This window comes from Apodemus sylvaticus, chromosome 18 (genome assembly GCF_947179515.1).
Source record: "Apodemus sylvaticus chromosome 18, mApoSyl1.1, whole genome shotgun sequence".
In the NCBI taxonomy this organism is placed as follows: Eukaryota; Metazoa; Chordata; class Mammalia; order Rodentia; family Muridae; genus Apodemus; species Apodemus sylvaticus.
Genome location: NC_067489.1, coordinates 33,717,654 through 33,729,200, shown reverse-complemented (window position 1 = coordinate 33,729,200; position 11,547 = coordinate 33,717,654). Strand labels below are relative to the sequence as shown.

Here is an 11,547-nt window from a genome sequence, read left to right as displayed (position 1 = left end):
ACAAAACAAGTACCTGCAGATATACTAAAGAGAAATCAGGTGCCATGTCACAGAAGGACATGGAAGATCTCTAAGGCAGTGTCGAGAAGACACTGAGGAAAGGCTGATTCCTACCTTGTGACATTCTGGAAAAGGCAAAAGTAAACATACACATTTACGGAGAAAGCAGAATGATTGACAGTTGCTAGGAGACGGGAGGAGGGTATGAACAGGCAGTGCACATTTTTAAGACAGAAAAACTACTGTTGATGCTATTACGAGTGGATACACATCAAAACCCAAAGGCTGCCAATCGCCAACAGTAAACCTAATGCAAAAAGTGCACTTGGCTGACATCCGCATGCGCATTTAGGTTCCCTGCCGTACCAATTACATCCTGGGGGCGGGGCTCTGCACGTTTTGGGAGTCGAGTTTCTCTGGCAAACCTCTATGCTTTTCCCTTAGCTTTGTTCTATAGAAAAATAAGTCTTTAAAAATAACCAGCTATTGGCTCCTAGTTTGCCACTTTTCTCGTCTATTCTTTGGCCTTAAAAGGGGGAGTGTTCTAATTGCTCATTTGGTTTTAGAATCTCACGTAAAGAAACTTTACTTTGATAACTGTTTCAAACAGCACTTCATGTTTCCTATGAATTAGATTAGGATAAGAAGGTTGAAATGCTTAAGCCACACACTCAAAAACAAACGCACAGCGGCAGCGGCCAACACACCCGCCCTTACAGACATCCTTCCAGAAGCTTCTAGACACCTGCTTGAAAATCAGGGAAATGTGGCAGTTTCTCTAAAGCCTCTTCAGCTCCGGTCTAGGTTCAATAGGATTCAACACTGGGCAGTCATTTTGGACTCAGGACGTCCATATAGAGAGGTCCAGGGATGGAGTCTTGTAAGTAGGACGTGATGGAGATCTCGAGATGGAATTGTCTTAGGGCACAGTTCTTTTCTCATCGTGCTAACAGAGTGAGTTGTTCACCTGTTTTGGTCTGAGAGAAACCATGCCACGCAGAAGCCTAGCATGTTCTTAGGAAATAGGAACAATTTGAAGTGCGAGCTCATAATTTGGATGCATAAGTCAGTAGTCATATCTGCTTATGTTTATTTCGGTTCTCTTGTAAATAGAAAGGACTTTTAGAATATTCCATTGGCAAGAAAGCAATCTTATAATGCCAGAACACTGTTTTCATTTTTCTTCATTAAAAAAAAAAGTTACTTACACGTGTGTATTGGTGGGAGGGTCAGAGGACAGAGTTGGGGGATAGGTCCTCTCCTTAAACCATGTAGGTCCAGGTATTGAACTCTGGTTGCCAGACATAGCAACAAGCACCTTTACCAATCTCACCAGCCTCAAAAGATCTTTAAAAGTCAGAGATCATGCAGGAGAAGCACCTCACATGTAAAACTCAATATGTGTGATTAAGTATAGATCCAGTGTATTTAGGTACAATTGAATCCTATGATTAAAAGAACATCCATGGGGCCTGGAGAGATGGCTCAGTAATTAAGAGCACTGACTGCTCTTCCAAAAGTCCTGAGTTTAAATCTCAGCAACCACATGGTGGCTCATAACCATCCTTAACGAGATCTGATGCCCTCTTCTGGGCTATCTGAAGACAGCTACAGTGTACTTACATATAATAAATAAATAAATTAAAAAAAAATAGCCGGGTGGTGGTGGCGGCACATGCCTGTAATCCCAGCACTCTGGGAGGCAGAGGCAGGCAGATTTCTGAGTTCGAGGCCAGCCTGGTCTATAGAGTGAGTTCCAGGACAGCCAGGGCTACACAGAGAAACCCTGTCTCGAATAAATAAATAAATAAATAAATAAATAAATAAATAAATAAATAAACAAACACTCATGTTTTAAGTCTTAAATTCAAGAAGGAAAATACGAGATGCATAGTCCCCAAGAGAAACATCTTTCATTTAATTTTTTTATAGCTGATGCTGAAACTATTATCCAGAGCATATGAAACGGTCACGTAGGAGCAAAGGGTATTTGCTCACCTTTTCTTATTTAAGGTCCTATATTTTCCATCTAAAAGAAAAGCAAACAAGCCAGCCCCCTGTGTCGCTGATCACCAGAGTGGCTACAGGAGTGGTTACAGGGGCAGCGTCAGGCTGCCTGCTACAGTGCCAGAGACCCAGTGCCTGCTTCTGCTAATGTTCCCACTGGGCTCCTCCCTTGACATCCATCACGGCTGTACCACAACTCCCACCTCTGAGCAAGCCACTCAGCCATCCCCGGTGCGACGTGTTATTTCATGGTGTGCTGGAAGTCTCTGGTAGACAGCAGGGTCCTTGTGACAATGTGGGACATCATCTAGTGAAAAAAACAAACACCCTTTAGGCCACCAATGATGCAGCTTTTCTTGCTCCAGTCAAGAGCTGTCCAGCTTACCCACAGCTCCTGCTGTCACACACAGACCCCACAACTCGCTCTCCCCTCCCTCCTCCACCCCCTCACCCTCTTCTATTGAGCTGAGATTCTCACACTTCAAGATTGGCATTTGGTGTTTCCCAAATAACCCCACTTCTTGTTTCTTTTGGAAAATTTCTTCCCACTCTGCTCTGACTGCTTCTGTCATGCCTACCCATGTGTCATGTTAAGCTACATGTAAGTGGTATGTCCTCTGTGAAGATTTATTTCAATCTACATTAATCATTGCTTGCATATAATCTTTCTTCTTTGCATTCTATCAGAAACATGCTTCAACGTCTTATGCAGGGACTATATGAATAGTCTACCTCATGCTGTGTGTGTGTGTGTGTGTATGTGTGTGTGTGTCTGCATGTAGTGTACAAGCATGTGCAGGTCCCTGTGTGTGCACATGTGTGTGGAAGTCAAAGGACATCCTCAGTTGATTTTTCTTGGTTTGCTTTGATCTGGTTTTTTATTTTTTTCTAAGACAGGGTTTCTCTGTGTGTTCCTAGCTGTCCTGGAGACCAGGCTGGCCTCAAACTCATAGAGATCCACCTGCCTCTGCCTCCTGAGGGCTGGGATTAAAGCCACCACTGCTGGCTTTGTTTTTTGTATGTTTGGGATTTTTGTTGGTTTTTTTTGTTGTTGTTGTTGTTTTGTTTTGTTTTGTTTTGCTAAAGAGTTTTTCACAGAATCTGGAATTAGCTGCTTAGGATGGGCTGGCTGCCCAGTGAGTCTGTCTGCCTGTCTCTGTCTCCCCAGATCTGGGGAGCGATCATTAGTGACTTTACTGTGCTCCGAGGATCTCCAGTCCAAGGTGTCTATCCAGAGCCACCATTGCTTTCAAGGCACTGACTCGGGGTCATCGGGACTTCGTGCCTCTAAGTCAATGGACCTCAACCTTCCTAACGCTGTGACCCTTTAATACAATTCCTCATGTTATGGTGATCCCCCACCATAAAATTATTTCCTTACTACTATAGCTGTAAATTCTTTACTGTTATGAATCATTATTTAAATATCTGTGTTTTCTGATGGTCTTTGGAGACTCCTGTGAAAGGGCCGGTTCACCCCCAAAAGGGGTCATAGCCCACAGGTTGAGAGCCTCTCCTCTAAGTGGTTCTATAGAAGTATGTGTTCTACTGTACAAAGGAGAGAAGGAAAGCTGAGACTTCTCCAAGGACTGGTTCATGATCACATGACTAAAAAATGGTAATGTTGGGATTCAATAAGACCCCATGCCAAGCGCAAGGCCCACTCTTCCATCTACTTCCTGATCCCTAGAGACTGAAACTTTTAAATGGAAAGATGGGAACAACTTCCATTTACCAACCGCCTAGACTTTACTATTGGGGCAGAGAGTTTCTTTCTTTCTTTCTTTCTTTCTTTCTTTCTTTCTTTCTTTCTTTCTTTCTTTCTTTCTTTCTTTCCTTTTTTTGTTTTTTTTCGAGACAGGGTTTCTCTGTGTAGCCCTGGCTGTCCTGGAACTCACTCTGTAGACCAGGCTGACTTCGAACTCAGAAATCCGCCTGCCTCTGCCTCCCAAGTGCCGGGATTACAGGCGTGCGCCACCACCGCCCAGCTAGAGATTTCCATGTGTATTACTTCATTTATCACCTAAATGGTGGAAGCTGTGCTTTGCGGGTGAGAAGTAAGGTTCAGCATAAACATATTCTTACAACTGGTGACTGCATTGTAGTGCAGGTGACACACAGAAGCTTAATAAGCAAGTCCATGACCAGGTGACACAGTCAATAAGGAAATTCTTAACCATCCTGCAGGAAAGTGATCAAATAGAAAATGATACTCCGCCTTAAGGGCGTAAAGGAGAATGTAATTTGAAAGAATAAAATGCCCTTTATAACCCATTAAGTGGCAAAAAATTAAAATGCCTACCGACCCTAAGTACTATCGCATTAAGAAGTTTCATATGGGGGCATTGGCACTGAAATCAATATAGCCATTTTGGAAAGACATGTTGTAATGCTGTGTGACCAAGCAATTTCTCTTCTGGGCATATACCTGTGATGGTTTGAATGAGATGTTTTCCATAGTCTTGGGCATTTGAATTCTTAGTTTCCAGTTGATGGCACTGTTGGGGAGGGTTAGGAGTTGTGGCCTTGCTGGAAGAGGTATGTCTCTGGAATTGGTTCCAATATTTGGAGTTGGTGCCTACTGTTTCCTGCTGACAGTTCAAGATGTGAGCGAGCTATCAGCTGTTCCTGTGCCACACACCTCTCCCCAACCCCCGACTTGATGGTGATGGACTTTTATCTCACTGGAACTGTGGGACAAGTGGACCATACCACCAGACAGAAGAAGTGGTAAGGTTGAATGAGCTCAGACCCCAGGAATCTGAGAGACTTGAGATCAGCAGAAGTTGAACCCTACCCTTCCCATTTCTGTACCTTTTCTGGAACTCATAACCATGATACCTCACTTAGAGGACCATGTCAAGTCAAGTAGGGAAACCACCTGCCTCTGCCTCCCCAGGTGTTGGGATTAAAGGCATGTACTACCAACAACTGGCTTGAACTAGGCCTTATTCCTGATCTAGAGGCTGGTTTTGGTACCCAACAAGGCATATGAGAACCGACCTCCTTTAACCTAACCAGTTACAACTCCCACATACCTCTTTCTTATGTACCCAATGTAATTCTCCTTCAGACTACTTTCATTCAACAGTATCCTGGTAGTCCGGCTTCGGTTGGCATATCTTCCAAAGTCTAATTACTAAGAGGTACACAATATGTGGGGGTGACCTGTGTGTGTGTGTCCGTATCTAACTATGTGTGTCTCTGTCTCACTGTGAATGTATGTGTGTATGTGTCTGTATCTCATTGTGTGTCTGTGTCTCACTGTGTGTATCTCACTAAGTATGTCTGTATATTTCCTCATGCAAATAGAGTATCACTAACATCTCAAACTGAGCCAATAGGAAACACCTACCCTTATTCCCAGGCCACTCCTCAGCATTTATATAATCTCTGTCCATATGGAATAACATGCGCAAGCTATTTCTTGGAGGAAGATTGTGTGAGAGTGGGTTTTTTGGGGTTTTTTTTTTGTTTTTGTTTTTGTTTTGTTTTTGTTTTTTTTTTACTGAGCTGTGACACATGGAGAAGAGTTCTGTCTCCTGAAGCATTCGTTGCTGGACCTTGGACCCATCTGGCTGGCCAGGCTCATACCATCTCCACTGCCACTACCACCGCTGCCGCTGCCGCCGCCGCCGCCGCCGCCGCCACCACCACCACCTCCATTACTTCCTGCGCCACTGCCACCGATGCCACCGCCAATCCTGCCACTGTCACTGTCTTGGTAGCTGTCTAGAGACTGGAGACCTCAGCTACCCACCCTGCACAAGCTGTCCAAACCTCTTCCCTTCTCAGAACTGCAACACTTCTGGCATTCCCAACGGGTCCAGAGCCCAGTGGGACCAATTCATCCTGGTTCCTCTTTGCCCTCTGGAGGGACAGAAGTCGCCTTGGGATCTTAAATCCAAACAAACCCCTTCCTTCTGTAAGTTCCCTTAGCCATGATGTTTTATCACAACAGAGAAGTAGTCAGTGCCACACTCTTGAAAGCCTGACCCCCCAAGATGGATACAGATGTGTCATTTCCATGCAAGTTTTGGAAAACATAGGCTGGTGTTGTAATATAATTGAATATCCTACTGAGTTAACTCCCATAATGCTAGTACTCTGAAGGCTGAGGCAGGAGGATCAATCATTTGAGATAGGCCTGGGATAACTAGCAAGTGTCTGGCAGTCTGAGCAACAGACTAAGACTCTGATCCAGAGAGGAAAAAGAATAACCTATGCACGCTAAGAAATTAAGACAAGTCTTAGTTGAGCATGGAAGGGTAAGATGGCAGGGTTGCAAGTTCAAGACTAACTTAAACATAAAAACCAAAAGGACTAGCGGTGTAGCTCCATGGGGAACACTTGCCTTGTGTGAGGCCTGGCACAATCCCCAGAGCATTAAAAAGATCTCAGTAACATAATGTAAGCACACAGCTGCCAGCTTCTTCTAAGGACCAGAAAGTATGCTCAGCAGAAAAGATGTCGGCCATAACTTTTATCTGGGGTTTCCTTTCTTCCAAAAGTGAGAGAAATAAATGCTCAGTTTTCAAAAAATAAAGTTGTAAAAGTGCCCCATTTGTTTCAAATATTTAAGACGTATCAACTCTTCTTTGTGGGTCGTGTACATTGAAGCGTATGTAGGATATGAGCAGCAAGAGTCTAGAAACACATCAGAAGAGAAATCTCTGGATCGTAAACATATATCGTTTCTCTAAAATTTCTTTATCCATTTCTTTCCGATGTCTGGCCTTTGGATGTTTTAGGTTTTGCCAGTTTAATGGATGTGAAATCACGTCTTATTATTTTGGGTTTCCTTTATTTGTTTCTTTCTTTTTTTTTAATCAAGGCTGACTATCGAGTCATATGGCTGCCTTTAGGCAGGAGAGAGGGGAATTAGATGTGCCTTGCACATGCTCTCTGCTTCTGTAGGTAACAGGGTAGCAAGCTGGCTGCTCTGATCAGGCTCACGAAGGCTAAAATCAAAGTGATCTTACTTGGATGCTCCATTGGGGAACAAGCACTTCCAACCATCCCCAGGCTGTCGGTGGGATGCAGCTCCTCACAGTTGTAGACTTCTGACATCTTGTTTGGCCAGCTTGCTGTGAAGGAAAGCAATCTGTCTTGGTCATCACTGGTCCCCCAGACCTTGTTTAATAAGACTCCCTTATTGGCCTGGTCGCTATCAACATAACCTTCTGTTTGGTGACTTTAAACTCCACTGACCAGAGAGACTTTAATTACCCTTAGAAAACTTCTCAACCTTTGCTATAGAATGTAAACTAATCAAAAGAGTGGCTTCCTTCTATTGAGCAGAAACAAGTCAAAATGTACATGGTTTGGGGGCAGGCACCATCCAAGGGTATGTAAAACTATACATTTCATCCAATGCATAGTTAGAGTCTTGACTTTGCATAAAGTTCTTTCTTTCTTTCAAAGAAAAATAGCATCCAGGGGCTGGGAAGATGTCTCACTGGTTAAGGAATGAGTCTAATTCTGAAAAGCACCCATATCTGGCAGCTCACAGCCAGGTGTAACTCCAGCTCAGAAGGTCTCACACCTCTAGCTTCCATGGACACAGCACTCAAGATATGCACAAGCCTCCCAAATACATAATTAAAAATAAAAATAAATATTAAAAGACCAGAATCTAAACTTTAACATTTGCTTCATTTGGTACTATACAAACTGGTATCTGTCCGAGTGTTCTAGATCTTTCTTTGGAATTGAAATAGTTCTGACTGCATGCAAGATTTATGTAAAGTGAGCTCACTGAAAAAAAAATGATGTTTTAGAAGAGCCACAGAAACAGAAAGAAAGCACATGGTGGGAAGAGGCCAGTCTTGCAAACGCTGCTTTGTTTTTGGCACACCTGATTCTGAGAACCCCAGAGCGTCTCTTGATTATTATTATTTATTTATTTATTTTGGCTCTGTAAAAGACCAGTGAGTCCGTGGATCTGATGTCTGCCCTTCATGCCAATTAGCCAAATGCTTGTGTGCTACATTTAAATCGGGTGAAGCCAGAGACAAGCTCCCCAGACTCCTCACTGTTGATGTCAGTATCTGAGCAGCATCTGGCCTCTTCCCACAGGTACCGCGGAAAAGCTACTGCAAATCTGAGACAGCCAGAACCCTGGATCACTAAACACAGTTTTAGGGGGGTCGGGGGGGAAGAGGTCTGTATTACAGATAAAACGAAAATTAACTCTACTCTCAGTAATTTGTTGACTAGGCGACAAGAAATGGATGGGATCAGGCAAATAGCTCATCAGAAGCAGCTTAATGCTAACTGCCCAAACTCTAAAAAATGCCCCATTTTTACTGGGAGTTAGGAAAGCGAGGCGAGTTTTAACAAGAGCTGAACAGACTGGAGGTTCGAGTTATGTAAACATATCTGGTGCCAAGGGGAAACATCGTAGAAGGATTTCAACAACTCTAGACAGAGGGTCTGAGGAAGCGTCTAAGTCTGGGACAGTGCTTCCTTCCTCAAAGGGTAGATAATGGTGAAGGTATCAGCATCTGATTGAACATTTCCCAGCTCTCTTTTTGATCCACTACTCATCTTCCATGGATTTGTTATCTTTTATATGCAGTACTTTTTTTAAAAAAAAAAAATTTGCTTCTTTCAATAAAATGCAACCAAAACTGAACATTTAAAAGTCTCTCTAATAAGTCTTGACATCAGCTTCTCCCATCCCTGTGGTGAGGAGGGATCTCAAAGGCTTCCAGCTCTAACCAGGACTGGGGCCTAGAGTAGATTATCCACGCTGGCTTCGGTGTTGACTTTTATAAGACATAGTCTTCGTTTGATTAAGAGATATCTAGATTAGAAGAATAAGTGTTTGGGTGTTCCTGGTGACGCCACAGCTAAGAGTGTGGAGTGCTCATTTGGGGGAACCAAATTCCTGCATGAAACTTCAGCTCCAGGAAGATCCAAGGACTTCATCTGGCTTTTACCGGCACTTGCCCTCACCTGAACATATACACACACGTGTCCATAATTGAAAATGAATTTTAAGAAAGAAATAGTGACAAGGCACCACAGTGACAAAACAGGACCTTTCTAAAGAAAAGGATGTTGAGCTGCCTGGTCAAGGTCAGAGGCAGCTGAACTGTGTGTGTGTGTATGTGTGTGTGTGTGTGATGGTATATCTCCATGTCCAAATTCTCTTCCCTGTATGGCAGACAAGTTTTCTCCTCTTAGAAAAGGCCAGCTTCCCTCTTAGTCTGTCACTCAGTATTCTGTGAAGCAGCTGTGTAAAAATCACAGACAGACCTTTCAGGAGACTGATGTTGGGGGATGGAGATTTCAAGACCACTCTGGATTATAGAGTGAGCAAGAAGGAAAATGGGAAGGGAGGACCAGGAGGACGAAAAGGAAGAGAAGGGGGAGGAGGGAATGGGAGGAGGAAGAGGAGAAAGAGGAAAAAAGGAGGAGGAAGGGGGAGGAAGAGGAGGAGGAAGAGAAGGAGGAAAGGGGGAAGAAAACGAGGAGGGGGATAAAGAGGAGGAGGAAGAGGAGGATGAAGAGGAGGAGAAGGGAGGTGAGGAAAGAAAGGCTGGAAGGAGAGAAGGAAGGAATGGGCGAACCATATATCCTCTTTCTCTTCTCCTCCCTCTCTTCTTTTATTTGGTTCTTTCTGAGACAGGGTTTCATGAATCCCAGGCTGGCCTTGGCATTACTCATGATGTAGCCAATATGGGATGTGAACTCCTGGTGTTCTGGTCTCCACAACCTGAATGCTTGACTTACAGTTGTGTGCCACCACACCTGGCCCTCTCATTCCGTTTGTAATGGCCAGAAATCCAAGGACAGATGGCTGAGTGCTTCAGAGTTTTTGAAGACTCTCTTTAAAGTGAATAGAAGGAGCTGGGTGAAAGGGGCTGGGGAGGGGAGCAGGGCTGGGGGCGGGGTTGTCAGGAAGAGCAGGTGAGAGAGAAGGCAGCAATCTCTAGGATATGCCAGTTATTTGGGATGAAGGTAGGCCCCAGGGGCTTATGCGGTTGACTTTAGCTGAGACTCCTAGCAAGGGGGATATGAGTCTGGAAGTAACCACTTACTGTGTAGCCAGGCAGGACTCCCAGTGGATGGATAAGAACAGCGACCCACCCACAAACCCTTCAACCTAAAATGTGTCTTGTCTACAAGATGTACAAAGATAAAGAGAGAGTAGAGATGGAGGGAATGGCCAACTGCTCCAAACTGAGATCCATCCTGTAGATAAGAACCAATCCCCGACACTATGAATGACACTCTGCTATGCTTGCAGACAGGAGCCTAGCAGCACTGTCCTCGGAGAGGCTCCACCCAGCAGACAATGGAAAGAGATGCAGAGACCCACAGACACACATTAGATGGAGCTGGGGAGTCATAATGGAAGAGTTGTGAGAAAGATTGAGGGACCTGAAGAGGACAAGGACTCCACAGGAAGACCACCAGAGTCACCTAACCTGGACCCTTCGGGGCTCCCAGAAACGGAATCACCAACCAAAGAGGAAGCATGGGTGCACCCAGGCCCTGTGCACATATGTAGCAGATGAGCAGGTTAGACTCCAGTAACAGGAGCAGGGGTTCTCCCTGAATCTGCTGCCTGCCTGCCTGCCTCCTGCCTGCCTGCTGCCTGCCTGCCTGCCTGCTGCCTGCTGCCTGCCTGCTGCCTGCTGCCTGCTGCCTGCTGCCTGCTGCCTGCTGCCTGCTGCCTGCTGCCTGCCCGTGGATCCTGTTCCCATTAATGGATTACCTTGTCTAGTCTCAGTGAGAGAGGATGTGCCTAGTTCTGCAGCGACCTGATGTACGGGGGGGGGGGGGAGGGGGCAGGAGGGTGGGGATGGGGTTGGGAGTGGGGTGATACCTAGAGAGGAGCTCTCCCTTCTCAAAGGAGAAGGGGAGGAAGGAATGGGACAAGGATCTGCATAAGGGGGTACTGGGAGGAGACGGGAAGCTGCTATTGAATTAAAAAAAAGAAAAAGATTCAATGATTCAGCAGTGGTGCAAATGTTCCAGGAACAACCAAAGTCCCAGAAACCATGCCAGACACTGCTAACGTGGCTAAGAACCTGAGACTGAAAGTCAGGACAACCCACTAGTATTATTCTGCTAAACAAACACAGCAATAAAATGACTCCTAATGGCATATCACTGTACTACAGATTATCCTCAGAGAAGCTTCTTTGTGTAGTGGACAGGAACTGAGGTAGAGCTCCACCACTGGACCATGTAGAGTAGACTTGGAGAGCTCCACCCTAAATGAGATGTCGTCATCGAAGCCCCTCCCCTCAGGCTTCCGGGGGGGGGGGGTCTGTGTGGAGGAGGAGGGAGAAAGATCGTAAGAGCTAAAGGGTATAAACATACCACGGAAACAGTGTTCTCCAGACACAACAGCCCTGGTGCACATGCGAGCGCACAGTGGGGCAGCACACAAAAGGCCAGCCAGGTTCCGATCAGAGGGTGTCTCAGTGCTGATGCGGAAGTGAACACAGGTTACCAAGAAGCTGTCTGCAATTCATGCCCACCAGCAAAGGACAGATAGGTTTTCTTCTGAGGAGTATCACT

General features: G+C 45.1%; 1 long non-coding RNA gene across 2 annotated transcripts in view; it reads right to left on the bottom strand.

The window, feature by feature from the left end:
* Positions 1-1,934: 1,934 nt before the first annotated feature.
* The window catches only part of LOC127668817 (uncharacterized), a 71,161-nt gene continuing 61,548 nt past the window's right edge, over positions 1,935-11,547 (bottom strand). For both annotated transcript variants that reach the window (XR_007974216.1, XR_007974217.1), the window contains 2 exons: positions 6,990-7,094; positions 1,935-2,314 (listed from right to left, as the gene is read on the bottom strand). This is a non-coding gene — a long non-coding RNA (uncharacterized LOC127668817). The remainder of the gene's footprint in view (positions 2,315-6,989; positions 7,095-11,547) is intronic.